General features: G+C 41.6%; 1 protein-coding gene across 8 annotated transcripts in view; it reads left to right on the forward strand.

Annotated features, from left to right (window-relative positions):
• ADGRL2 (adhesion G protein-coupled receptor L2) overlaps positions 1–24,751 on the forward strand; it is a 485,613-nt gene that overhangs the window by 80,845 nt on the left and 380,017 nt on the right. For all 8 annotated transcript variants that reach the window (XM_019489074.2, XM_019489075.2, XM_059727993.1 and 5 more), the window contains exon 2: positions 14,167–14,232. The gene's annotated coding sequence lies outside the window, so the exon portion shown is untranslated. The remainder of the gene's footprint in view (positions 1–14,166; positions 14,233–24,751) is intronic.

A 24,751-nucleotide genomic window follows, 5' to 3' on the forward strand; every position in this document is an offset into this window, starting at 1 on the left:
GGGACAATTTTGGCCCATTTTGGCCATGGAAAGCAGTCTATAGCTATGACCAAACCCAAGTGCATGTCCCTCCTTGCCTGAGGTATCAGATAAAGATGTTTCAAAATGGAGTGTCTTTTGTAACTTCTGTTTGCAGAGCTCCCAGAAGGGAGGGGGGAAAGTAGCCTGAGGGGTTTTCAGCCCCTGCCACAGGAGGGTGGGGCAGGTGTAGTGGAGGCCTCCTGAGGTGGGGGGGTGGGGGGCTCCAATTCACCCCCCAACCCTTCAGCTCCAACTAGGGAGCTCCAAAAATGAGCTGCCTTTGCTGCCTTTCCCCCCTCCCATTCTGAAAACAGCAAGCATTGGCCTGGCCTGGCCTGGCCTGGCCGTTGCTATGGGAATCTGGGTGCAGGCTCCCAGCCCATAGCTAGATTCCCCTCTGTCCTGGAGCCAACAGTGAACTTCTGTTTGGTCTGGGGTCACGTTGTAACTCAGAACGCTTTGCAAAAATTGTTCTGAGTTACAGTTGGGAGCTGCACTTCTGTCTGTATCCTGTAAGGCCAACAAGGATTTCTTGGGAGGGAGGATGGGGGAGGAGAGGGCAGAAGCTAGGGTGACAGCAAGTTGCTTTGAATCTGATTTTCATCTCTGCCTTTTTTTGCTCTAATGCTATAATGACCTTTTTGTTCCCTTTGCCTCCCTGCCCCCTTCCTCTGCTGTCTTTCTCTCTCCCAGATTTTATTGCTGCGTCCTTCTCCCTTTCACCCATGAATCAGACACTGAGAGTCAGCTAACTCCCCACCTACACGCTCTAACTCATGCCGGTTATTCTGCCAGTGTCATTAAATCTCTTTGTTTTAATGCAAGTCTTGTAACTTTGCATGCTTCTGCTCCTGGATTCATGTGATTGCATTAGAATTGGAGCTGGGGAAAGGGCACAATGTACATTTCTAAGCATCAGAGCTGCAGAAAAGAGAAAATAAAGGTTAAAAAGCAGGAGACAAACACAAACAATACTGTGAACTCCTTTAATCCACGGTCTTTAAAGCTGCAGTCTCATGGTTATTGGGGGGCCTTATCATTTTTGAATGCTTGGGATTGACTTCCTCTAGATTTCTGCAGTGAAGCACCCCCAAATGTTTTACATATGCACAACAGATGCTGAGGTGCTTTGGTCTTCAAGCATGGAAGGAAGCACTGGCGGTGAGGTCACACACAGTCTTTGCCAGACTGACTGCAGGTGCATAATGAGGAAGGTTTAATTGACAATCACTCAAGCATAGCAGCCTCAGAACTACTGTGGAAGTTAGAGCCAAGCAGATGCTAGTGGGAGTGTCAGGTACTGTTGGGATCGGAGGCCCTGGAAACAAGGGCTTGTAATGAAATCTTACAGCCATAACAGTTGGTAAGCCTACTCCCCCTCACATGCCCCTGGAGGTATAATGCATGCTACTGTCCAGTGTCTACCATCACCACTTCTTAGTAGAGTACTTATTTCTCACCGCAGGCAGCTTTGACTCTAGCCATCTTAAGTAAGTGTTACATCTTTAGTTACCCTCCCTTAGGTGAATAGATGAGACCCTTTCAAAATGGGTTAATCAGCATCATTAACTAGGTAACTGTTATCTAGCTGTAGGCAGTTGTTAGCAAGTTATTCTCAAAATATGGAAAGCTCACAATGTTTGTTTAACTGATTGAATATCTTATTGTCAGGCATCCTAGTGCCAGCAGAGTTCTTTGGAAACTTCAGAGAAGGGCCCACCTTGATTTGAATAATTAAACTTATGGCTGCATCATCACTGCAGAGTTAACTTGGACTCTCAGGTGTTGATCCTAGCCTCTTCTGATTTCTCTCCAGATACTACATTCTCTTTTCCTTCACTGCACTGTCCTAACTAAGGTTATGAGTCAAATATATGTGTGGGGGATGGGTGGAAAGGGGAAGGGAGTTGTCTTTTGGCCTGGTAAGCTATTCTTTGCAATGAGACTGCGGGCTAAATCACCTGAGTGCCAATAATCCTCTAGTACTTTTCTGAGATTCCCATTCCCCTCTGGGTACCCAGAATGACCGAGTTCTCTTACAATTCACTAGGAAAGAAATGGAAAATGGATCTGCTTACTAAAGCACAAAAAACCATTGGATTTGGTCCCAAAAGTCTTAGAAACACTTAAGAAGTGCAGTATTATGAGGACACTGTAAATCAGACCTTTTGAGTCTGGTGGGTCACACAGTCTAAACTATAACCTAAGTATTCAGACCAGATTAACAGCTATTTCCATCATAGTCCATGACTCCTCACAACCCTGACCAATGTAGCTATGTCAGGAAAAAGTCTGCACTGTAAACCTACCCACAGGCAGTCAGGTTCATTCCCTTTATCTTTGATGTCATAAAATTTATTAGTTCTTCATATACCCACTGAGTCTTGCAGGACAGAATATCTAATGTAAAAATCCAGACAAGCAAAAGAAGAAGAGACCCTACAAATATTCTAATTCCATAGATATCATTAAGCAACAAAGAGTATACAATCTTTTTCTTCAATTTACAAGTAAGTTTTAATTAAAATTTTACTTTTATTATCAAATTTCAATATTATTAACCCCAGGGGGTCAGATTTTGATACTTGCTAGGCAGACCTTCTTCACAACTGATCTCACTGCCTTCAATGGAGCCATTTGTGGTGTAAATTACCTACGTACTGGGAACATCTACATGTACATAAATGTACCACTGTTACTGCGCATTAAGTTTAGTACTATAATAACAGGTACTAATTCAATGTGCAGTAACCAATGCTACTGCACAGTAGCACTGGTGCATGGTCTTTTAGTGCTGCCAATGAGCACTAAACTAATTCTACTGTGAATTAGTGCATTAGCACAGCTTTTGCCACGACATACTAATGTGCAGTAGAATTAGTCTACTGCATATTTAGCATTTTGTGTAGACATGCCCACTATAAGTAAGAAGATCAACATCTGGTCCTATTACAGCAGGTAACATTGCAAGGAAAGTTTCATCTGATTTGTCTATGATAGATCTGCCTTGCTGCTAAATGCCTAGTCTGTTATTCAGTTTCTTTTTAGAGACTTTTGTTAAGACTTCCAAGGAGTCCTAAGAGGACAATTGAACCTTAATGTTTTGGTTTTGGGGTGTTTTTTTTTTTCCAGAAATAGAGAGAAATAATCAAGTTTCTGGCTCTCTGTTGTTCTTGATTTATTTTCTATTTGTCTTGCAAACATGTGCTCAGAAATATATATTTTTCTTTTTCTTTTTTTTTTTTTAAGAGTCATAGGGAGACAGGAAAGAGGAAGGCATGAGAAGGGAAATAGATATGGGCATTGGAGGAGAACTTCCAGATTAATCTTCAGATAAGGATTTCCCAAGCATATAGAGATATTATAATCAGTCCCTAAGGCGGAGAGAGTTATAGCTTCTTTTTCTGAAAGAACAGTTTTCCATCGAGAATGGCTGTTCAGAAAGGTTTAGTAACTAAAGGAATTCAATGGGTTCTCACAAGATGTTATGAAACTGAAACAATCTATTTTAAACCATAAAATTATTGGGCCATAGGCTGCATCTAGTGGTATAAAAGAGTCAAAACATGGATTAACTCTCTACCTGAGGATTCCCTTTCAGCTGGTGTAGCAATAAAGAGATTCCTATGTCTACCACCTACCTTGGGGGCATAGGTAGAAAAAGGAAGTATAACCAAAGCCCCTTCTGAATCTGGGTTATCTGAGTAGTTGGAAGGGTCATTAGCAACTGGACAACTTACTCAGTGATAAAGCCAGTCCCTATCCTGCCATGCCCTTTCCCAAAATATGGGAGCTTAAATTTGACTAAAACCTTTTGTTCTGTTCTTCTGCCTAGCCCTGCACTGAGTACAAATAAGGCAAACCTGGGAATCCTGGAACTTCAGATGTGTGTGGCAATGTTAAGGTGGTTAAAATAGCTGTAGAATTCACAGCCCTTCAAGTCAGTGGGATTTAAGTGTACTCAGGACCAAGCCCTTATTTAGTGCCATGCAATAACAAAATCTGGAGATTTTCTTAGGGAATGCTGTCTTAGGGGTGTTAGAGTATTGATTAGTATAACCGGGCTTGGCAGCCTTCTTTAGCTCTCTAGCCTAATCCAAAGTCCATTGAAGTAAACGGAAAGATTTCCTCTGACTTTTGTGAGCTTTGGCTAAATCTCCCTATGTCTACACTAACTGAATTTGTCTTTCTCAAGCACAGTCTCCCTGAATAATCCCTTTCTTGTGAGTAGATGTTCAGGCCTACTGCCTCCTCCCTGTCTGTTTTAGGATAGATGGGCAGTTCACTTCTCTCCAAGGTACCAAAAAGTGACTCTTCCTGTTCAGACTTTGTATAGGCAATATCAGGCCTCTTAAATAAAAGCAGGCTCCTGTAGAAGATAGAGAATCACCCACCAACTAAGTATTAAAGGGATATAAATAAACACACTATGAAAAGTGCAGCTAGCTAGGGTCAAAGCCTGGTTCTTATCTCAACCTATTGAATCTCAGCACCCCCACCACCCCCCCACACACACACATTCACTCAGCCTAGTGTTACACTGATCTTCAACCAGTGAACAAATTACCACATTTATGGTGAATATCAGAATCTGATTTGTTTGTCTAACCAATTACTTTATTACTATCCTCTACTCTTCTCCTTCTCTCCTTCTCAGCCAAGCATCTGATAGCTAGCATAAAGCATTCACTTCATTTCCAACCAGTTTGGCTCCTTAGCCCATGTGGGTATAATGTTCAAACAAAGAAAGTTATGTGTCTTCTTTCTTCCTCCCTTCTCACACCATTTTCCATAGCTTTTTAAGCCTGAATGCTAAGTTTTCATTAATTTGCTGTCTCTCTCATTCTCTAGCCCAGATATTGTTATAGGGATAATTTCAGAAGTAGTTATATGGCTAGCTTAATTTTTTCTAAATTTCAAGTATAAACTTCAGTTGCCTACTCCTACTTTACATGGCCATATATATGAGCTCTCCAAATATCTTACTGCCATTTTAAAATAAGCCTTTGAACCTTGTCTAAGGACTGAGTCCTTTAAATTTGACACACAAATTTTGAACATAAAAATTATCTGAAAGGACCAAAGGTCTACCATTAACACTTGGGCTCTACAAAGTGTCCTTCATCTCCAGTTGGCAGCCTAAGCGAATACCCTCATATAGAACCGTTTCCTGCCAATGTATTAATAAAAACTTTCCTCAAGGAACTGTGCTTTTTTTCCTGGAATACAGATTTAAAAATTAAAACTCTAAAGATATCTGCAGTGCACCATTCTAAGAAATACAGATTATCTCAGAGAGGAGATACTACACTGTTTCAATGAGAGATCTGTTTTATATGTCAAGTGTAGGATTTCATGAGACTAGAAATGGGCTAACATAGGAAAATGTAGGGTGACCAATAATTACTCTTTAGTTGTACTCATTAGTACAGCCATGTTTTCCATTCCTTCCAATCTAATTTGCTATTTCTTTTATTTAAGTTTGGGAATCTTATTTTTAACTTATAATTAGAAAATTACTTATTATTACTAAAAAATTACTTAACACTAATGAGCAAATGAAAATGCCCTTTCATAGATTTTGGGGGGGAAATGCCCAGGCATGGTCATGTGTTTTGTTTACCTCTCTTGGTCCATGAAAAGATTACTTACCAAGGTAGATTTTCTAATATTTAATTTTAAAGGCTTTCCACAAGATTAACAAAGAGAGTCAATCACAGAAGGCCTTTGGAATTGATTGCTTGGGTTGTGGTTCAGATGTGTGTCTTCTCCTCCCAGAGGAAGTCATGACTCAGGGGCTGAAAGCACTATTGGGCTTTTTTTTTTCTTTCTTTTTTAAACCTATTTTCCAATCTGCAAACTGTTTTGTGCATACGTAGTGAATATCTTATTGAAGTTTGTTCAACAATATATATTTTTTGCCTACTCCAGATAAGCAATAATGCTAACTAATGTCTGCTAGATTAGTTTGCTGGGTTTTTTTACTCCATATCCACAGGACAAGTAGTCACAAGAGAATACCAATGACCAATCAGTTTGTTGGCATTGTGAACAGTGCATCCATAAAAGGTTTCACAGGAGATGAGATAGATGTTTGCAACATCGAAAATCAGCAAGATTTGAAGAGGAAATGCTTATATCTTTATATTCTTTCTTACACTTTTTTTTCCATGTAGGTAGATTGCAACTGAAACAGGTCCCACTAATTTATGCTGGGGAGAGCTGATGTTTGCATTGTTAACTGATCTAATTACACAATTTTTTTTAAGAAAATGGGAAAATACACTAGAAAGTTTTCTAGTGTATTGATTACAAAAAGAGGGTAAAGTCTTTTCCACTCAGTCCTTTTAGAAAAGTTGCGGGTTGCATAAATGTATAAACACTGCTAGCTGATTATTTAACTGAATGGTCAGAATGGAGGGGCGATGAGAACTCTTATTTGCAGTGATTCTTCCCACTGTTCATCCCATAGAGTACATACAGACATTTAGGGAGATTAGGGGGAGGTTAAAGTTAAAAGGTTAGAGTTAAAATCAGCCACCTGATCAAAATCAGGATGGGAGGCAGGGTGTAGCAGGGAGACTTGGAGGAATCAGGGGGGTAAGCAGGGTCAGTGATAGGGGTTGGTGGGGTCCAGGAGGGTTTTGTAGGATCAGGAGGGTAAGCAGGGTCCACAGGGTCTGTGAGTTGTTGGTGGGATCTGGGAGCAGTTGGCAAGATCGGGGACAGACAGGGGTTGGCATGGTCCAAGGTAGGGCTTGGAGGAATGGAGGGCTTTTCCCCACCCAGGACCAGGGGCCCCTAACCCCACCCACCCCTAGGCAAACAACCCCCTCTCCCCAGTGAACCAACCTCCCCCTACCCACCTGCTCCTTCCCCTACCCCAATTTACTTCCTCAGCTCCCAGCACCAGCAAATGCTGGTAAAACCAGAACCAGGAATGGCTTGTGGGATGGGAATATGGGTTCAATAAGTAGACTATAACGTGGATAGAAAATTGGCTAGCACTTCAGGCTCAGAGGGTGGTCAATGGTTCAATGTCTAATTGGCAGTCGGTATCAAGTGGAGTGCCCTAAGGGTTGGTCCTGGGGCTGGTTTTGTTCAATTTTGTTCAATATATTGACCTGGAAAATGGCATAGAGTGCATCCTCAGCAAGCTTGTAGATGACACCAAGCTGGAGGGAGTAGCTGGTATTCTGGAGGATAGAGCTAGGATCAGAGAGACCTTGACAATTTAGAAGATTGAACTAAAATAAATCTCATGAAGTTCCGCAAGGAAAAAATGCAAAGCTCTATATTTAGGATGGAATAATCCCATGCACCAGCACAGGTTGGGGAGTGACTGGTTAACAGCAGCTCTGCAAAAAAGGACCTGGGGGTCATAGGTGACATGTAGGGGGGTCACTGGGGGGCACATGCCCCCCTGAGATTGTTCACTGCCATCTTCTCTGGGTGGTAGCTGCTTGCACCTCCCCCCCCCCACGCACACTACCAATGTGCACAAGCAGCGGCTGCAGGCAGTCCCTGCTCGCTGCCATGGTACCCACCCGAGTCACAGGAGGTACCAGTCATTCATGCTGGGGGTTACGATGGACAATAAGTTGAATATGAGCCAACAGCATGCCCTTGTTGCAAAGAAGGTTAACAGCATACTGGGATGCATTAGTAGGAGCGTTGCCAGCAGATCACAGAAAGTGGTTATTCCCCTCTGTTCAGCACTGGTGAGGCCACATCTGGAGTACTGTGGCCAGTTTTGGGCCCCCACTACAGAAACACTGGAGACAAACTGGAGACAGTCCAGTGGAAAGCAATGAGAATGGTTAGGTGGCTGGGGTACATGGGGTATGAGGAGAGGCTGAGGGAACTTGGCTCGTTTAGTCAGGGGAGGAGAAGACTGAGGGGGGATTTAATAGCAGCCTTCAACTACCTGAAGGGAGGTTTCAAAAAGGATGGAGCTAGGCTGTTCTGAGTGATGGCAAATGACACAACAAGAAGCAATGGTCTTTTTGGTCTCAAGCAATGGTCTTAAGTTGCAGCAAGGCAAGTTTAGGTTAGCTATTAGAAAATACTTTTTTACAAGGAGGGTAGTAAGACACTGGAACAGGTTAATCAGACAGGTTGTGGAATCTCCATCCTCGAAAGTTTTAAGACATGGATAGACAAAGTCTGGCCGGGATGATCTAGTTGAGGCTGGTCCTGCTTTGAGCAGGGGGTGGACTGGCTGACCTCCTGAGGTCCCTTCCAACCCTAATTTTGTATGATTCTATGGAGGGTTTGACAGGCTCGGGAGGGGACTGGCTGGTCAGGGCAGGGGGAGGGGATTGTTCAGCAGAGAGTGGGGCAAAGAGCTAAAAATAGCCTGGTGCTGGATGGGGTGGAGAGGAAGGGGAACAGCAGTCCTGGGGCTGGGGCTAGTGGCTGGGCTTTCTCAGCCCCAGGGCTGTGCTAGAAACCACACAGAATTTCAGTTAGATCAGTCTCACCAGACTTGATTGAAGACTGCCTTTCAGGTAGGGTTAAATTAGATCAGGTTGGCCATTTTTAGAATGATCTAACCTTCCTGAACTTCTGTACAGTTCACACAGATGGACCTTACTACTGACTTAAGTGTAAGGTACATAAATGGACAAACTAAGTTAGATAGTGTGAACATTTTAATGCAGTCTAACCTCCCCCTAACCTCCACAAATGTCTGTATTTACCCATAGAGTCAGTTATAAAATAAAATGAGGCACAACCTGTGCAACAAACAGCTTGGTCAGATTTTTCTAGCATTTTAGAGCATGTAAATGGTAATGTCAGACTTATATGTCTGAAGAAGCTCAGCCTAACTTGTAAAGAGTGGGGTGACTTGCTTTATTTATGGAAATTGTTTGTAGGAAGCAGGGTCAACTGGCACATCCATAAGGCTTCTGTAACTCCTGGGTAATTTTAAGACTGGGAAAGAGAGATGCATGCACCCACACATGTCTTGTAAAGGGATTTTTTCCCCTCTCTTCCTATCCCTCTGTGATTCTGCCCTCGTATAATAGAGGAGTTAGGAATGCATTATATGCTCAGCAGGTTGCAACATGCTGTTTCATCCATTCCAAAATGTTCCATAAAATACACTTAAAATGAGTCTCTTCCACTCTACAGACAGGTCATTACAACCCTAGCTTGAGATTTGTGTAACCTGGTTCAAGTCTGTGCTCTTTGTAATGCAGTGAGCCCTGGAGTGATAGATTCTAGTGCAAATCAGCCATGCTATAGGCTCATGCCAGAATCTCCAGGCTACATACCCACCTTTCCAAATCCAACCAGTACCAGAAATCATATTTTTTCTTGCTACCCCAGTTCCTTGTTTTTTGGAAGGCAGAATGTAGAAAAAAAATGATTTTTTTCCAGTCTCATGGCTAGAGTTGGCTTTCATGAAGACACTGTGCTAAAAGGTGACTGCCAGCTTCTCTGCCCCTTCCAGGAAGCAAGAAGGAGTACAGTTCAGTGTTAACCCTTTCACAGCTGCTCTTGAATTGGCAAGAGTTTTTGGCAATTTTTATTCCATAGCATGGGTATGGGGGGATACATAGTAATGTGGTCAGTGCCATATGCCCTCATTATGGGATAAAACTTGGCAAAAGAGGGTCTGAACTTGCAAGCAGCTGTGAAAATGTTAACACTGGATGGCAACCCATTCTGCTTTCTGGCAGGTACAGAGAAGCTGACAGTCATCTTGTAGCAAAAGGTCTTTATCTTTCTGTGCCCACATACAGTGAAGTTCTGGCCAAAAAAAATCAGCTTACTCATTTTAGTTATGCACCTCAATTGAAGGGCTAATTTTATTCAGGGGAAAGGCACATGTAGTATGCAAGTAAATACAGTACTTAGACACATTTTTTGGTTTTTGGCAAAAAAAAGCAAAAACAAATTTCAACACCTTAAAATTGCTTGGAAACAAAGTCTCATCTTCCCATCAGCTCTAATCACATGACTGCCTAAGAACCTGCACACGGGTCAGGATCCAGATTAGCTTCTGCAAGGGTGGCAAAGTCTGGCCTATGGGCTGGATCAGGCCCACAACAGACTCCATTTCCCAGCAGCAGCTCCTTCTGGCTCCCACTGCCCACTGCACCCACTGCCAGAAGTGGAAGCCACATGGGCAGGGCACACAGCTGGGTGGCTGAGATAGGATCAGGGCCAGAAATGAGATCTTGGCCAGATCCCAGGATCTTGAGACAGTGACAGCATGGGGCTGGAGCTGGGGCAGAGCCACAATCTCCTGCCACAGGCAGGGGCAGCGAATCACAGCTCTGCCCCAGCTCCAGCCCCATGCTGCCACCACTGCAAGATACTGGACCCTGCCTTGGACACAGTTCCCCTCCTAGCTATGCAGCCTGCCTGAACTATTCCTGGGCCATGGAGATCGTGGGAGCGCATGGCCATGACAGCATGGGGCAGAGGCCAGATCCACGGCTGAGGCTGAGCCCTGTGCAGTCATGGGCCCACCGCTCCTGGGGTCTCCGTGAAGACTGGCTAGGAGCCGCATGGGCAGGGGTTCCTGGGAAATGGAGTCCAGCTGCAGACCAGGGATCTACCATTTTTTCCATTTCTGTAAGGTCTTGATTTCAGTAGTAAAACCACCATCTAAATATCTTCATTTATCTGGGGCTTAGTGTCTCATGCAACAGAAGACTTGGATAGATCCAGGATAAGACCTTTGGTTGGTACAGTGAAGGTTATGTCTAGCTCTCTTGCTACACAAGTCAAGGCTTAATACATTCCCTAAATTCAAGTCAACTTGAAAGGTTTTTCTCTTTATTCAGAGTGGGATATTAAGAATTAATTATGGTAGAGGTTGTTTTATAGTAATACATGCAAATGCTTTTATATCTCCTTTCATATATAACATTATGAGATAAATGTAACATTTGCCTTTGTTCATAAAGACATCAGATTATGATGAAAGATTTGCAGTTTGCCTTCATTTTCACATTTTCTGTTCTTTTTCTGAGCAAAAACTGGAACATTAGGTGTAGCTGGAAGCACATTATGAGGTTTCATAGGGTATTTCATTTCTGAGTTTACCTTACCAGATCCCACCAGCTCTATTGAATCTAAATATTGAAATCACAGCCTCCAAAAATCCAGCCTGTGAATCTTTGGGTTGGATTTCTTTGTTCTTTTCATCTGTTCAAGTTGTTCTTTTTAAATTATTATTAAGTCAGTTAACTAAAACCCTATCAATTACTTGTTCCTATTTGCAATTTGATTCTGAGATTTTTTCCTCTTCAGATCAGCTCCAAACTTTAAGAAAAAAGTCAATAGAAAAATTCAAGAGAATTCTATTTCTCTTGAATTGCAGAGAAAGAGTTATATTGTACCCAATATAAAATAATCCCAGAAACATTTCTGTGTTCAGACCATCATATTTCATCATCCTGAGATAAGTCTCTCTTCTTCTCTGTAGTCTAAGAAGATGAGCTTTGTTGAGTTAAAGCTGAATTTTCCATTGTCTCAAACCATGTATGGTCATTTTTGTAAGTGTAAAGTAGGTGTAAAACATGCCCATGTCAGAATGGTAGTGCTTTGCTGTGATATAGGTGACTGCACAAGGGGCAGGACAAAAGACAAGCAGGCCCATGTTTTATGGAAAAAGAGGCACCACAATTTCCAGGACTATGAGGATAAACAAAAATGCATATTTTCCTTTCCCCAAGACCTTTTCAGTGTTCATCTAAAGAAGCTGAAATGGGCTACAGTGATTTCTAGAGCAGAACAATGACAGTTTAATCTTTACTATTTTGAAAAGATGCTGTTTGTAAGCCCCAGACATCCACACCTCAGTAGTGGTAGCTTTCAGTGCAGTGGTATTACAGAATAGACTTTATCTTCCCTTGGTCATAACTTCACCTTGTCATTATCTACTGTCTCTAACTGTAAAAGGATATACAGAAATATGCTGTATGTATTCTGGAATTTTAAAAAACATGTAAGAGAAACCATCCTCTCTGGGCCTATGAACTTAATACTGACATGACTCTTTTATGCATCCTGTTCGAGATAAAGCTACGTTCAAATGAGTAGTTCCCCTTCTGTTGTGTATATTTTAAAAACATAATTGTAATATGTTTTCTACCTTGAATCTATGAAAATGTGTTTTCTGACCTGATAAGCTTTGATCATTTAGCCTTTTTAATTAAAATGTTTGAAAGAGTACTGAAAGCTGTTTGACTCCCACTTTTCCTCCCACCCTCACACATGTAATTACAAAATAACCCATTTTTAAATAACTGACCATTGCCAACCTGAGCCAGAGGGCAGCATTTACCACATTATGATACAATGAAACTTACACTGCTGATGCGTCTCAGCTGCATTTCAACTCCTCTTTCACTGCACCGGTAAATGTGCTAGAAAATGAGTCACTCTCAGGACTGCCTAATACAGAAGCATTATTAAGAGTGATTAAGTAAATAAATGGCATTGCTGCTGCTGTTCAGTTGGAAACAAATTTCAATTCCAACTGCAAATATTCTCCTCCTTTACCTGAAACATACAGTGTTTATTTTTTAAAACTACGCTGCATACTCAGGAATAAGAATAATACCTAGTTCCAAGGATCACAAAGCACTTTGGAGCGGAAGTGCTCCATTTTACCTAACTCAAAGCAGAGACTGTGGAAGATTAAATCTTTTAGTCAAGGCCACAAGCACTTATCTGCACAGTGATGGTGGTGAGTGCAGCCTGGGTACACTTGAGAAAACCTTATCACTTGTGCCTACAAATAAGCTTCAAACCCAGAAGATGGTCAGTCTAACAGCCCTGGTCTCATTCCCAGCTAATGGTAGCTACTAGAGATGTGTTCAGAGTGGGTCCACCAGCATACTTACAGGCACCCTAAGGGTAGGCAAAGCATGGGCAGAGTATGCTTGAGAGTATTGAGACCTCTAACTGTCACTGCCATAGTATATAGACAACCCAGAGTAAACTGGTGGCAGAACGGAGATAGTTCAAGTGTTGTCTCTTTGACGTCTGTGCCTTGTCTATTGAGCTGCACTTATTTCTCTGGATGTCAGTTTCCTGAAATAAAGCTGGTTCACTATGCCCTTTTATTCTTTCTTTTTGGAAGATATTTAACTTAATAGGTCTCCAGTTTTGCACCACTTCGTAGCAAACACTACATTCTCCGGTTTGTTTGGTTGAGAATGCTTTGAATGTCCTGTTGCTCGTGACACATTTCCATTTTTCCCCCTAACTTGACTTTTTCTATTCAAAAACTGTTTTTGATCAGATCATGCATGCTTAAAACATTGTTTGAAAATATTTCTTTGCTGCCAAGTGGAAACTGCTTAAAGGTGAACATAGCTGTAGATGGTGGAGAGTTTGACAGCACTAGAGAGTTTTTAATCCAACCAATAGCTAAAATCATGTCAAATGTACCTGCAGCTAGCCGTTGGTCAACGCGTTTGAAATATAAATAACACCAAATATGTATTTCAGAAAATGTAACCAATCAACCAGAGACATGAAATGAGAGGCCAGAATCTTGCCTTAGCACACTGAAAGTCTGCTCCAATTAGAGGAGCAAATGCCACTTCAGGAATAAGAAATGAAAGAAAGCAAAGACTTACAGATCATAACAATGGATCTCTGGAAGGACCAGATGGCTGAACAATTCCCCCCAGCATCTTCCTTCAAGCTCCAGAGACAGCAACCTTCCTTCAAGATGAGGAAAAAGAATTTATTTTTATGCATAGTTACTTTGCAGTGGCTAACTATAATTTTCCTGATCAATCCAAGCAGGTGGCAGAAATAGTCTCTTCAAATAACTAATTACAGAAGATTGCAAATTGATTTTTTTTATTAACCCCCTCCTTCTGCCAGGTGGGGTTACACAGCTCTCCACCTGCTCTCAGCCCTCCACTCTGCTTCTGCAATCACTCAGCCATCTTCTTCTCCTTTTTTCCCTACACAGCCATTCTGGCATTCCTCAGGGTTCGCTAGCCAAGGAAGTGAAGTCCCCCCACATCTTTCCCTCTGTCAGATAAATATAAATTGAACTCTGGCTGCAGATGTGATTGCGCTTAGCTTGTGTATTATAAACTGTGTTAATGTTCCTTTGTTTCCACTTGAAATATACTAATAAACTCATTTTGTTTTCCTCAGGTGGCAAAATGCAGCTCTTGAGACATCTCCCTGCCTAAGCCAGAGGACTATGGGGTTTCATCTTGAGTAAGTGACTGATAAAATATTCTAAGTCATATTATGGGGCCTTCACTTTGCTTTCTTGCTCCTTCCTTGTATTCCCTCTTCAAAGCTTCTCTTGCCAAATAGGGATGGGCCTGGCATTCTCTGACTCCATCAGTGTCATTTCTTTATTAGCTGGAGCTCAATTATTTCTCTTTTTCAACTTACTGCAGTTCTTCCCCTTCAACCTAGCTTAGCTACTATAGGCTCCCTGACTCACATCCCCATACTGCGATGTGACATGCTACCATTAAGCATTTAAATGGAATCAAGGAGACAATATACAACATTGTACCCTTTACAAAAGAGCCACAAAGAAAAATAAAGTCCAAGTGCCATGCCAGCTGGAAAGATGTATGCCAACACCAGGTGGTGTGAAGAGTAAGTGTGAGGTGACTGCTGGCACCACTGTTACAGCAAGGGTAGCAATTAAAAATATGCTGCTTTTGAGAGGAGACCAGTGGAGTTTGGCATCTGGAGTCAAAGGGCTGAAAAGGGTGTCATGTGGGACTGAAAAGCTTTGCAGGGCTTCCTAATGAACCATTCCTTTCCTTCCAGTCTGACTTGGATGATCCAGCTTAGTTGGCTACTGTGCTTTATTCTCCAGGACTTGCCAACTGGTTATCTTTCTGCTTACATTATTTTTTCTGTACTTACCTTTTTTGACACATGAGATTACCCAGTTTCTATTAAGATTCTCTTTGTTGCTTTATTTGAAAGTCTCTCTCCACCATTCCTTCAGGTTTTTCACCAGCAGTCTAATTCAATGACCTTATTTCTAATACTATGTCTCTAACTTTATTCATGTGCACGAATCACATATGTAGATGTGCCCAGGGAGGGTACAAGGCTAATTTGTGGCATTTCTGCCAAAAATGTTGGCCTCCACTAGTTTGGGAAGTTAGGGTACTGAACTTTTTACTTTTAGTAAAGTCTGTCTCAAATCCAGCTAAAACAGTAGAGGCATGTCTGATAGCTATTCAGCACAGGTTTGGTGTTGAAATACGGACCACCACCAACATTGGTACCTTTCCTGGGTTGCTAGAGGTTTAGAACATCAAGATTTGATTTTGTTTTATTTTTATCCACACGCCCAAAATTCTTTAACATACTGCTTTAAAAAAAGAAGAAGTAGCTTCTATGTTTAGAGGTTTGTTTCTTGGTTTTTTTGTGGGTTTGTTAACAAATTGCATTAATAATAGAAAAAATGTTTTGTTGTTGCTACCCTGATCATGATTATCAAAAAATGCCTCCTCCTCACCCAAAATGTTCTGAAGAGTTTACATGTTCATTTTAGGTATGATATAACAGGACAATAGGGAGCAGGGTGTTTTTGAAAGGAGAAGAATTCAGGCTTCAATTGTATTTGTAACAATGTGATTTACGGTCTCTTTTCTAAATAGCGTGTATGCAAGCATGTTTCACTTGTTATGGTGTTTGAGACATCACACTTAATGCTAATGGTATTTCTGCAGACCAGAATGAAAAAAAACATTCCACGGACTAGCTCTCCCGCTAACTTCCCACTCCCTCCTAACATCCTTTGTCTGTTCTGATGGTCCATGGAGAGCCATATACAATTATGCTTTGCTAGTAAAACAAGATACAATAATATAATCCAATAGCACTGTCACTGAGATAAAGCATATGATAACTTATTATTTTATTTGATCAGCAGGGTGGCTTAGTACAGTGAGTTCCTTCTCCTACTTTGATTTGGCTTTTCTGGTTCCTGAAAGACACAACAAAGTAAAACATGGGAACTATTGCTATTCACCTTTTGAACAAATATTACAACAGTAATGTCAGATGACAGAAAGGATAGAGATTTTATGCACCATGTTACAAAGCTGTAATTCCACATAACTGTAATTGTACACTGGAACCCTAGCCCATTGAGAGATTATATAGAAATAGATATACTTGCACAGTTTAATAGAATACATTCAAATATCTGCCATCTTCCCCTAGTGCAATCATTGCTCTGGACATTGCCATTTTTATTATTTGCATTTCGGAAGTATCAGGGATCAGCGTCCCATTGATCTTGCCACTCTACTTTCACATACTGAGCCTTCCTGCTCAAAATAGAGTTAAATATTCTGGCTAGATTTCATCTTCTGGGGTATTACCAAGGAGTACAAGTACATTCAAGACATTTTCATGAGAAAAGTATCTGGTTCCCTATCTTAACCTCCTTCCAAGGAGACATTAATGCTATGCCATCAGAATATGTTGTCAGAATAATCAGAATGTTCTTCGGGAAGAAATTATAGACATTTCCAGTCTTGTCTGTGTATCCTGACTCTGCCACTAGAAGTTTTGGTGGCAGATGGTGGCTATCATCATGCAGTCGCATGCATATATCCATGTGCTTCTGGCAGCTCCATGTGGTTCCACTGTAGCAGCTATGCCACCAGAGTGTGAAATGTACTCTGGGAAAGCACCAGCTGCTGGATTGCAGCAGAAGCCTCACTTCACTCAGCATAAGTGATGTGATTCTGCTACCAGGGAAGAAATTTTTTTGAGTGTTCTCAAAGTTCTCCCCACACCACTTAAGCACTGCCTTTTAAAACTTGGTAGCATAGACTGAATGTGTACATATTTGTCCAGTGCTATTGCTTCCTTCCTTGTTTGAAGCAAAGGGAAAGCAAACAGAGATCTCCCCCGTGCCTTACTTTATCTCCTTGTGTGAACACATGCTCTGGTAGCTGGGGTTTAACACAGGCCAATGTATACAGTTTTTGAGGAAGCCCCTTGTTACAATATTCTCAAGCACTTTGCTTGGTAATAGGGAATTAAGTGAGAGAACAGATCCGGTTCTCAATACATTCTTTCCCAGAGGTGCTGTGAAAGGAATAATGTGAATTTCACAGGTAGGAATTTATTCAGCCACCTATTTCTGACACCCGAAAGGCAAAATACGACACAAAACATGTGTAGGCCCCTTTGGAGCCATGCATAGGAAAAAATTAATGCTAACTGAGAAATCTACACTAGGGCCCTTTGAATATTCATTACCAATTCAAAGGCAGCGTCTTGTATTTGGTGGTGGATATCATCTGACTGAGATCACTCACAGAACTCTCTTCACACATTGTAGTGGTATCCTTCAAAACATTTACAATACCAGCTCCTTCCCCTTCCCATCTCTCCTCCCACCCTTGAGTAAACAATGCTGGATGGGCTGCCTTTTTGAAGCCTTTAAAGATCAGCCTAACCACTGTTCTTTTGGGGGATCTCTTTGCCCTTCTGTAACCACTGAGAGGCTGCAAAAGCTCTAGTCCTGAGCCTATAATAGATGTAAATTGTACAGATGCAGATGAAGGAGAAGAATCTCTATTAGCCACTGAATGCAGTCTAAACACCACTGCTTCATTTATAGCAATGCCACCTAGGTATCTACACTTAAAAGGAACAACAAAGAGGTGTCAGAACAATCACAAGGCTGAAAAATGTAAACTGCAGTGACGACATTTGGTGGCATGTAAGAAATGATGCTGGCAAGAGGCCTGTTTTGGTTTTTGGATTTGTTGATTTTTGTTTTTTTAATATATCGAAGGCTGTTCTAATTCTCCTTGTTTTGTGCTACTGAATGCTTCGTTTGCCTTCAAAGCCTCAGGGGGTAAGGAGAGAGGAAAACAAATTAAGTAAAAACCATAATGACTAGTTAAAACTACACAAGGTGTGTCAGGACTCTATTGGCCTTTAAATAACATTTCTGTTATACAGGAAGCTAAAAAAATTCTCAAGGATATCACCAAAAATTGGTTGACTTACTAATAAGCCACCAGTGCCGCCACCAAGCTCTAATGCACAGCAACGGGGTAAACAGTATGTTTCATGCTTAACCTTAGGCACAGGACAAAAGGTAATTAGGCCAGATTCTCAGCTGATGTAAATCCCCCAAGAGTTTTAGCTGTATTTGTCAGATGATGGTCCAACTCCTTGTTTTGTTCTCTTTGGTTTGTTGTGCTGGCATAGGTGAGAGATTACAAAAAACCCCCTCAGAAGCCTATCTGTAAATCAACAGAGAGTTACTGATTAACAAAGAATACTAGCCTTGTGTTTAGCGTCCTGTTTAAAAGCACAATAAGCTGTGATTGTGAGTATGATTATCTGTGAGAGGTGCTACTTAGCAGCTGCAAATGTGAAAGCTATGTATATCTAGGAGAAACAAGGAAATAGGTGCATTATGACTGTTGTACCACAATGCAACTGCTAAAAGTAAGTGTCCTAATCCTGCTGAATAAAACTGAATAGCCCTAACAAGGAAAGCAATATGTATGGTTAAAAAGCAATATATGAAGAGTGTTTGCACGTATCTATACCACAGAAAAAGATTAAGGAGTTACGGCTCCTTGAGCTTACGAGGAAAAAATGATCTTGTGACTATAGTATAGGAATTGGCATTATCAGATCTCGTTTCCAAGCTAGCTCTTTCAGACTTCCCTGGTGATCTTCAGCATGCCACTTAATCATATTTTATTTGTATTACTGCAGAGGCTACAACTGAGACCAGTTCCTTAATGTGTGAATACTGTACGAGCACCAAGATAGGTCCCTTCCATGGAGCTATTGCTTTCTAAATAGACAAGTAGAAGGCAGGGCAGGCTAGCATGTTAAGGACTACCTGGTTCACAAGATCGTTTAAACTTTAATAAGTGGAAGCCTACTTTGTCAGATGCTATGAATGAACTTGCAGAGAGTAGGAGTATGAAATAGAAAGGAATAAAGTATTTTAATTACAAAGGAAACAGAAAGGGGGAAAAAAGGATAAGGGGATGGGCACTGCTGAGAGAGGCAAACGTAAATTGAAGATATCAAAAAGGGATAAACAAAGCAGTTAGCCCACTGAGGGACATAAGGGTTATAAAAGCTAGTCCAGGTAATGGGATATAAATCTAAAGTCTCTGCTGAGGCCACACTTTACACAGTCCACTCTTTGATCAGGGGAAGACACAAAGGATGTGCAGTGGAATGGTCAAATCTCCCTTTCAGATCCCTGGAGGAACAGCAGTCCGAAACTTTTTTTTAAGTCCTCAAAGCAAATAAAAAGCCACCCTCTTTCTCCCCCATGTTCAGCAGCACTTCCCTGCCCCTGCTAAAATCTCCTCCCCTGCACACCACTCCCACTGCACCAAGCTGATGAGGGGGCAGGGGGAACTCTAGAGTTGCTCCTGCCCTGCTGCGGTCAGGCCGCACAGGGGGCTGCCCCTTCCCACCCCGCAGATTTTTCCTGCCAGCCTAGGGGCAGGTGCAGTAGAGAAACCTGCCTGCTGCTGCTGTCCTCCTCTGAGGCTGGATTGCCACTCAGCCCAGCTGAAATAGGGCAAGAGAGACTCTGGAGCTCCCCTTGCACCTGTGTCAGCTGGGGACAGAGGCAGTGGTGGATGGGAGAGTGGGGAATGAAATGGAAGGGGAGGGGACACACCACTGATCACAGAGGGGAAGGTAGTGGGTGGCAAGATTGTGGGTGGGGTCAGAGCAGGTTTCTTACCTGATTCAGAGACTCCAGCTGCTGCTCCTGCACCATGATCTTCCCACCCCAGTTGGGGATGGGGCTGAAAACAGGATGTACAACTACATCTGTGGCACCAATCACTGTTCCTGCAAAATCTGTGCCTTAACAAAATCCTGGATCTGCCTATGTCTGCGGATGATTTCTTGTTGTTCTGCAATGTTGCATTCCTGCTGGTTGTTTAAGAACAGCTACTCTGAGGTTGCTGGAACGTCCAAGGAGGTTAAAGTGTTCTGCCATGGGCTTCTATGTCTTTCTAAACAGACACGATAGACAACCAGCATTAGGAGAAACAGAGATGTAATGTGACTTGCCATTGGCTCATACTGCAGGTAAAAAAGTAGAACCAGAAATAGAATCTGTGCCTCCTGGATCCCTACCCAGTGCCATATCTCCTGGACAACACTGCTTGTTACATGGCTCAGTGTCTCAGATTAGGCATAATGCTTACCTATCATGCAAAGTTATTGTGAGTTTTAATTTTACTGATATACTTTTAAGATCATTCCAATGGATATACCTTCATATATCACAAGTTCAAAGTGAAGGTGTTTGTTACATAGCAGATCTGAACTGAGCAGCTGTCTTTGTCTGCCTATACACATGCTTGTTCATGTTCTAATTAGAACACGTTCTATTTAGAACACTCCGGCATCACCTCACTGTCACATGTATTAAGCTCCCACGTGTTTTAAAATGGCCATGGGGGCAGCTATATACAATCCTCATTGAATGAGGTTTAGATAAAGCATCCCAGGGCCATTTTTAAACACATAGGCCTAGGCACCAACTCTGTGGGTGCTCCAGGGCTCAAGCACCAAATTTGCAGGTGCCAAGCACCCACGAGCCATGTCAAGCAAGCCAAATTGAAGTAATGTCCTGCCTTTTCTGGGCATGCACTGGGCTCAGCATGGGAATGCAAAAAAAAAAAAAAAAGAAAGAAAGAAAGCACCTACTAGCAAAAACCAAAGTCAGTGCCTATGCACATGGGGACTTAATACACATGACAGTGAGCCATTTTAATTATAGTGGCAGTCCAGGAACTGCTTCAATTAAAACACCTCCACCCCTGAGTGTGTATATGGGCAGCCTGAGATCGGTGCCTGTCAGGGAGGAGAATATTACCCTGGAAAGCAGGGAAATGACACAAGGAAATAGAGTAAAAGCTCTGTTATCCAGCATCCCCTGGGAATGGGGGATGCCGGATAACAAAATATGCTGGTTAATTGAGTGGGTCCGACTGCCGCTTCTTCCATTACATCCCTCCACCCCTCCCGCCCCTCCTGCAGCACCGCTGCCCCTCCCATGGGCCCTGCAAGCCCCATGGGACAGGGAGGCAGGTCCCACACAGCCCCACGCAGCTTGTTATGCCTCCAGGCCATGGGGGCTCGGCAGCACAGGCTGCTTTGCCCTAGGCCGTGGGGGCTTGGAGAAACTGGAAGTGCCGCAGTGGGCACTTCCGGTTTCACTTTTCCTTACAAGCCGGCATGCCGGTTAACAGAGCATGCTGGCCTGTAAGGTGCCGGTTACCAGAGAGTTTACTGTATTTGTTTTGGTTCTGGCTTTGTGTGTGATAATGCAGGGTAAGACCTTAAATGCTATAATATCACATACAATTGTGTCAAGTAGTAAACACAAATGAACTTGCGAAGTCATGCACTAGTTCAATTTTAGAAAGGAAAAACATCGCTTTGAAGGCAACTAAATCAATTCCTCGTTCAAATTAAATTTGGAGTATCCTGTGTAGCTCCAATACACAACTCCAATAACAATCAGCACTTAAGGTGCAGGCAAATAATGTTTCATTTAAAAGAAATTGAATGAGGATTACTGACAGAGAAAGTTTTTGATGCTGTTTTGTCATTAAAGTTAAATTATGGCATTATTGTCTTAATCCCATATGTCTCAATCTTCTCTCTCTCCCTCAGTCTCTCTCTCTAATGCACACAAAGCCCTGTGCATGGTTGGTCTTGTGTCTTCATCTCATTAAAACCTTGCCATGCAAATGTATCATAAGTGTTGCCTGAAGACTTCTGTCTCATGCAAAATTTAGCTTAAATTCTACTGGCATCAAATAATTTGTTATGCACAAACCTTCTGTTTGGTTTGCTGATATTCCTTCTTAGCCGGCTCTCATGGTGATTCATTATCTTGTGATATAGATTTCCAAGTATCATCTTTGTATTGATTTTTATATCTTTAATAACCACTCCACAGAAGATGGCTCCACTTGGTGTCATTGATCGCATCAAAAATTCAAGGCTTACAGAAATACTAGAGGGCTAATTGGTAGCAGAACATTTCAGACTTAATCTTAATGTAGTCTTAATCTTCTGCACTACACCTACCTGAAGATTCCCTCACTGAGGCTAAAGGGAAAACTTTAGTTTGCAACTGAAAATTACCTAGTGAGAGTAGGAAAGACCTCAAGAAACAGGACTGTGAACATGGAAAATTGAGATAATTTAGACATTAAAATCAACCATTTTACATGACATGCCTATTCCTCTCTTCCCAAATATCTTCCTTAGTTGAAAAGAAGCAATGTGTATTTCTCCCATTGCCATAAGTTGCTGGATAAAATTATGGGTCCAAGTGCATAGTCACCTGGTTAAATGACTTTAGTGGGTTGATAGGTAAGCTCATCTAAGGGAACTATATATCCCCATTCTTCTTTAGTATGTTTGTGATGATTGGAAATTATCTACATCAGCCACTCATAATTTTCAGAAACACAAATTTCAAGTATTGTTTGCTTGGGATTTCTGAGGTTCTTATTGCTCTGTTATCTGAGTGCCTTAATAAATTACTTCCTCTTAGTAGGCAGAGAAATATCACCCCAGTTGTTTCTGTGGTGAAAACTGAGGGGAAACAAAGGGCCAGGTTTTGAAGGTCTCATTCACCTTGGTGAGTGATTGGAACTCAGCATTTTCCTGCCTCTGCAAGACAACTTTTGCAAAGAACTAACACCAGATTGAAAAAGATGTTTACAATCTGGCCTGAAATTATTTGCCTTGTGTCAAATAGCAAGTCTGTGACAGAACCAGGAACAGAATCAAAGTCTCCTGAGTCCCAGCTTTGTATTTTACCATAGAACCTCCTTTTCTCTCTTTGGAACTGGATTCCTTTTAAAGAATCAGGCAATACTCCATGATTTTTATTGTGGACATAATGCACAAGTCAGGTGTGCAATACATGGCTGGTTTATAAACAAAACTAGAAGACGTATGCAGATGTGTGGCAGCATACGGACAGGATTTAGATGAGTGCATAGTTGCACCTGGAAATCAAATATAACCAAAGGAAAACCCCTCCTGTTTGCCTGCAGCAGCAACCTAATAGGGAGGGACTCTGGAAAGAAGTACCAGAGCAAACATGATCCAGATGTCTTCCTTGGAACTCCTCCTTTCCATCCACATAAAATCTTCCTCGATATTTTCTTCTAGCTATATTGTCATGTTGAGGGGAGAGGTGGGGGGTGTTAGGAAATGAACACAGAACAGAATAATGTTTGCAGAACAAAGCAAACAAGTTACCCATGAGCAGTAAAAGCTCAAGAGAGAACTTATTTGTTTTCTGTTCTGCAGAAAGGACTTTTATTATATTTCCAGTGTTTCTGTTTTTGAGAATTTTTTTTGGAAAACCATATGATCTTGCATCTTAGTTAAAACTGCTTTGGTAAAAGAAGGGGTTTTCTTTAAGTATACCTTATCATTTAGTAACTAAATATCCCCCCTTCTTTCCCCAATTTGTGCACCAGCCAATGTTTTGAGTGCTATGACATGTAGCTGTGATTCAAGGGAGGCGCAGTTGTGCTGCAGGATATGAAATCAATGGGAATTACATGTGTCCTGCAGCGGGGGAGTAGGGCCCTTGAGTTTTAATGAATAGCAAATAGTCATGGAAAATCCATGGGCCATATTCTTTCACTGCAGGATGCATTGAAGTCAATGAGAGCTACTCATCCTACTTATTCGTAGGAAAATTCAACCCCATAAGGTAAAGCTTCCTGTTCATTATTTACACTGTCTCTTGTTTATATATATATATATATATATATATATATATATATAGATATATATCTTGTAATGGGGCAGGTGTGTGTGTGTGTGTGTGTGTGTGTGTGTGTGTGTGTGTGTGTGTATACTATCCTCCTTTTTCATTTGGCTCTGTTTCTTTTTGTGGTGTCGACCTCAGAGTCAGCATTAGGCAGGGAGCTACCAGGAAAAAGGAGGAGGAGGAAACAGGAGTTAGGAAATGATATTTTAGTATAGTTTATAAGAAAGAACTTAGCGAAGAATGAGATACACTTTACTCCTCCAGAGATGTTCTGTGCTCAAATGGGGGTAGCATTCATGCTACTGATGTAATCTGATCTCAGTACTATACTATAGCACTATAAGGAATTAGAAATTGACAAATAAATATAAAAATTGCATTCACTGGGCTTTAAAAACTTTTCAAATGAATTGATTTTTAAGGCTGAGTTCCCAATTCAGATGAAAGCTCCCACCCAATGCAAAATTAAAATGCCTCCTTAACAAGCATGCTGTAAAGTTGGCTGAAAGAAACTGCTTTTTCTTTTCCTTCTCCCTGCCCCCCCTCCCCCCGCCCTTGGTACTTTGAAAGCAGAAAAGAATCTAAGAAATCTGGGCAGTCTATCAGTTTGCTATGGTTCATTTTAGCTAATCCAGACATCCAGCACAGCAGGGGGAAAACTGCTGTATCTAGTGAAACAAGAGCATGAATAATTAAAACTCTGTTATTAATGAACTTCCAGTCGTTATGTAAATGAAACTGATTTCAAGTCTAATTTGTCAGCCTGAATTCTTTTTCTGTTCTCCCTTTGTCTAGGACAAGAACTCATCATAATGGACTTGATAATAAAACACTGGCAGACATGCTGTGTGCAGTGCCCATCTGAGTTAGAGCTTTTAGCATGGTTAATTGATACAGTTACTGCAGGATAAGTCTATAAGGCAT

This window comes from Alligator mississippiensis, chromosome 5 (assembly GCF_030867095.1).
Source record: "Alligator mississippiensis isolate rAllMis1 chromosome 5, rAllMis1, whole genome shotgun sequence".
Classification (NCBI taxonomy): Eukaryota; Metazoa; Chordata; order Crocodylia; family Alligatoridae; genus Alligator; species Alligator mississippiensis.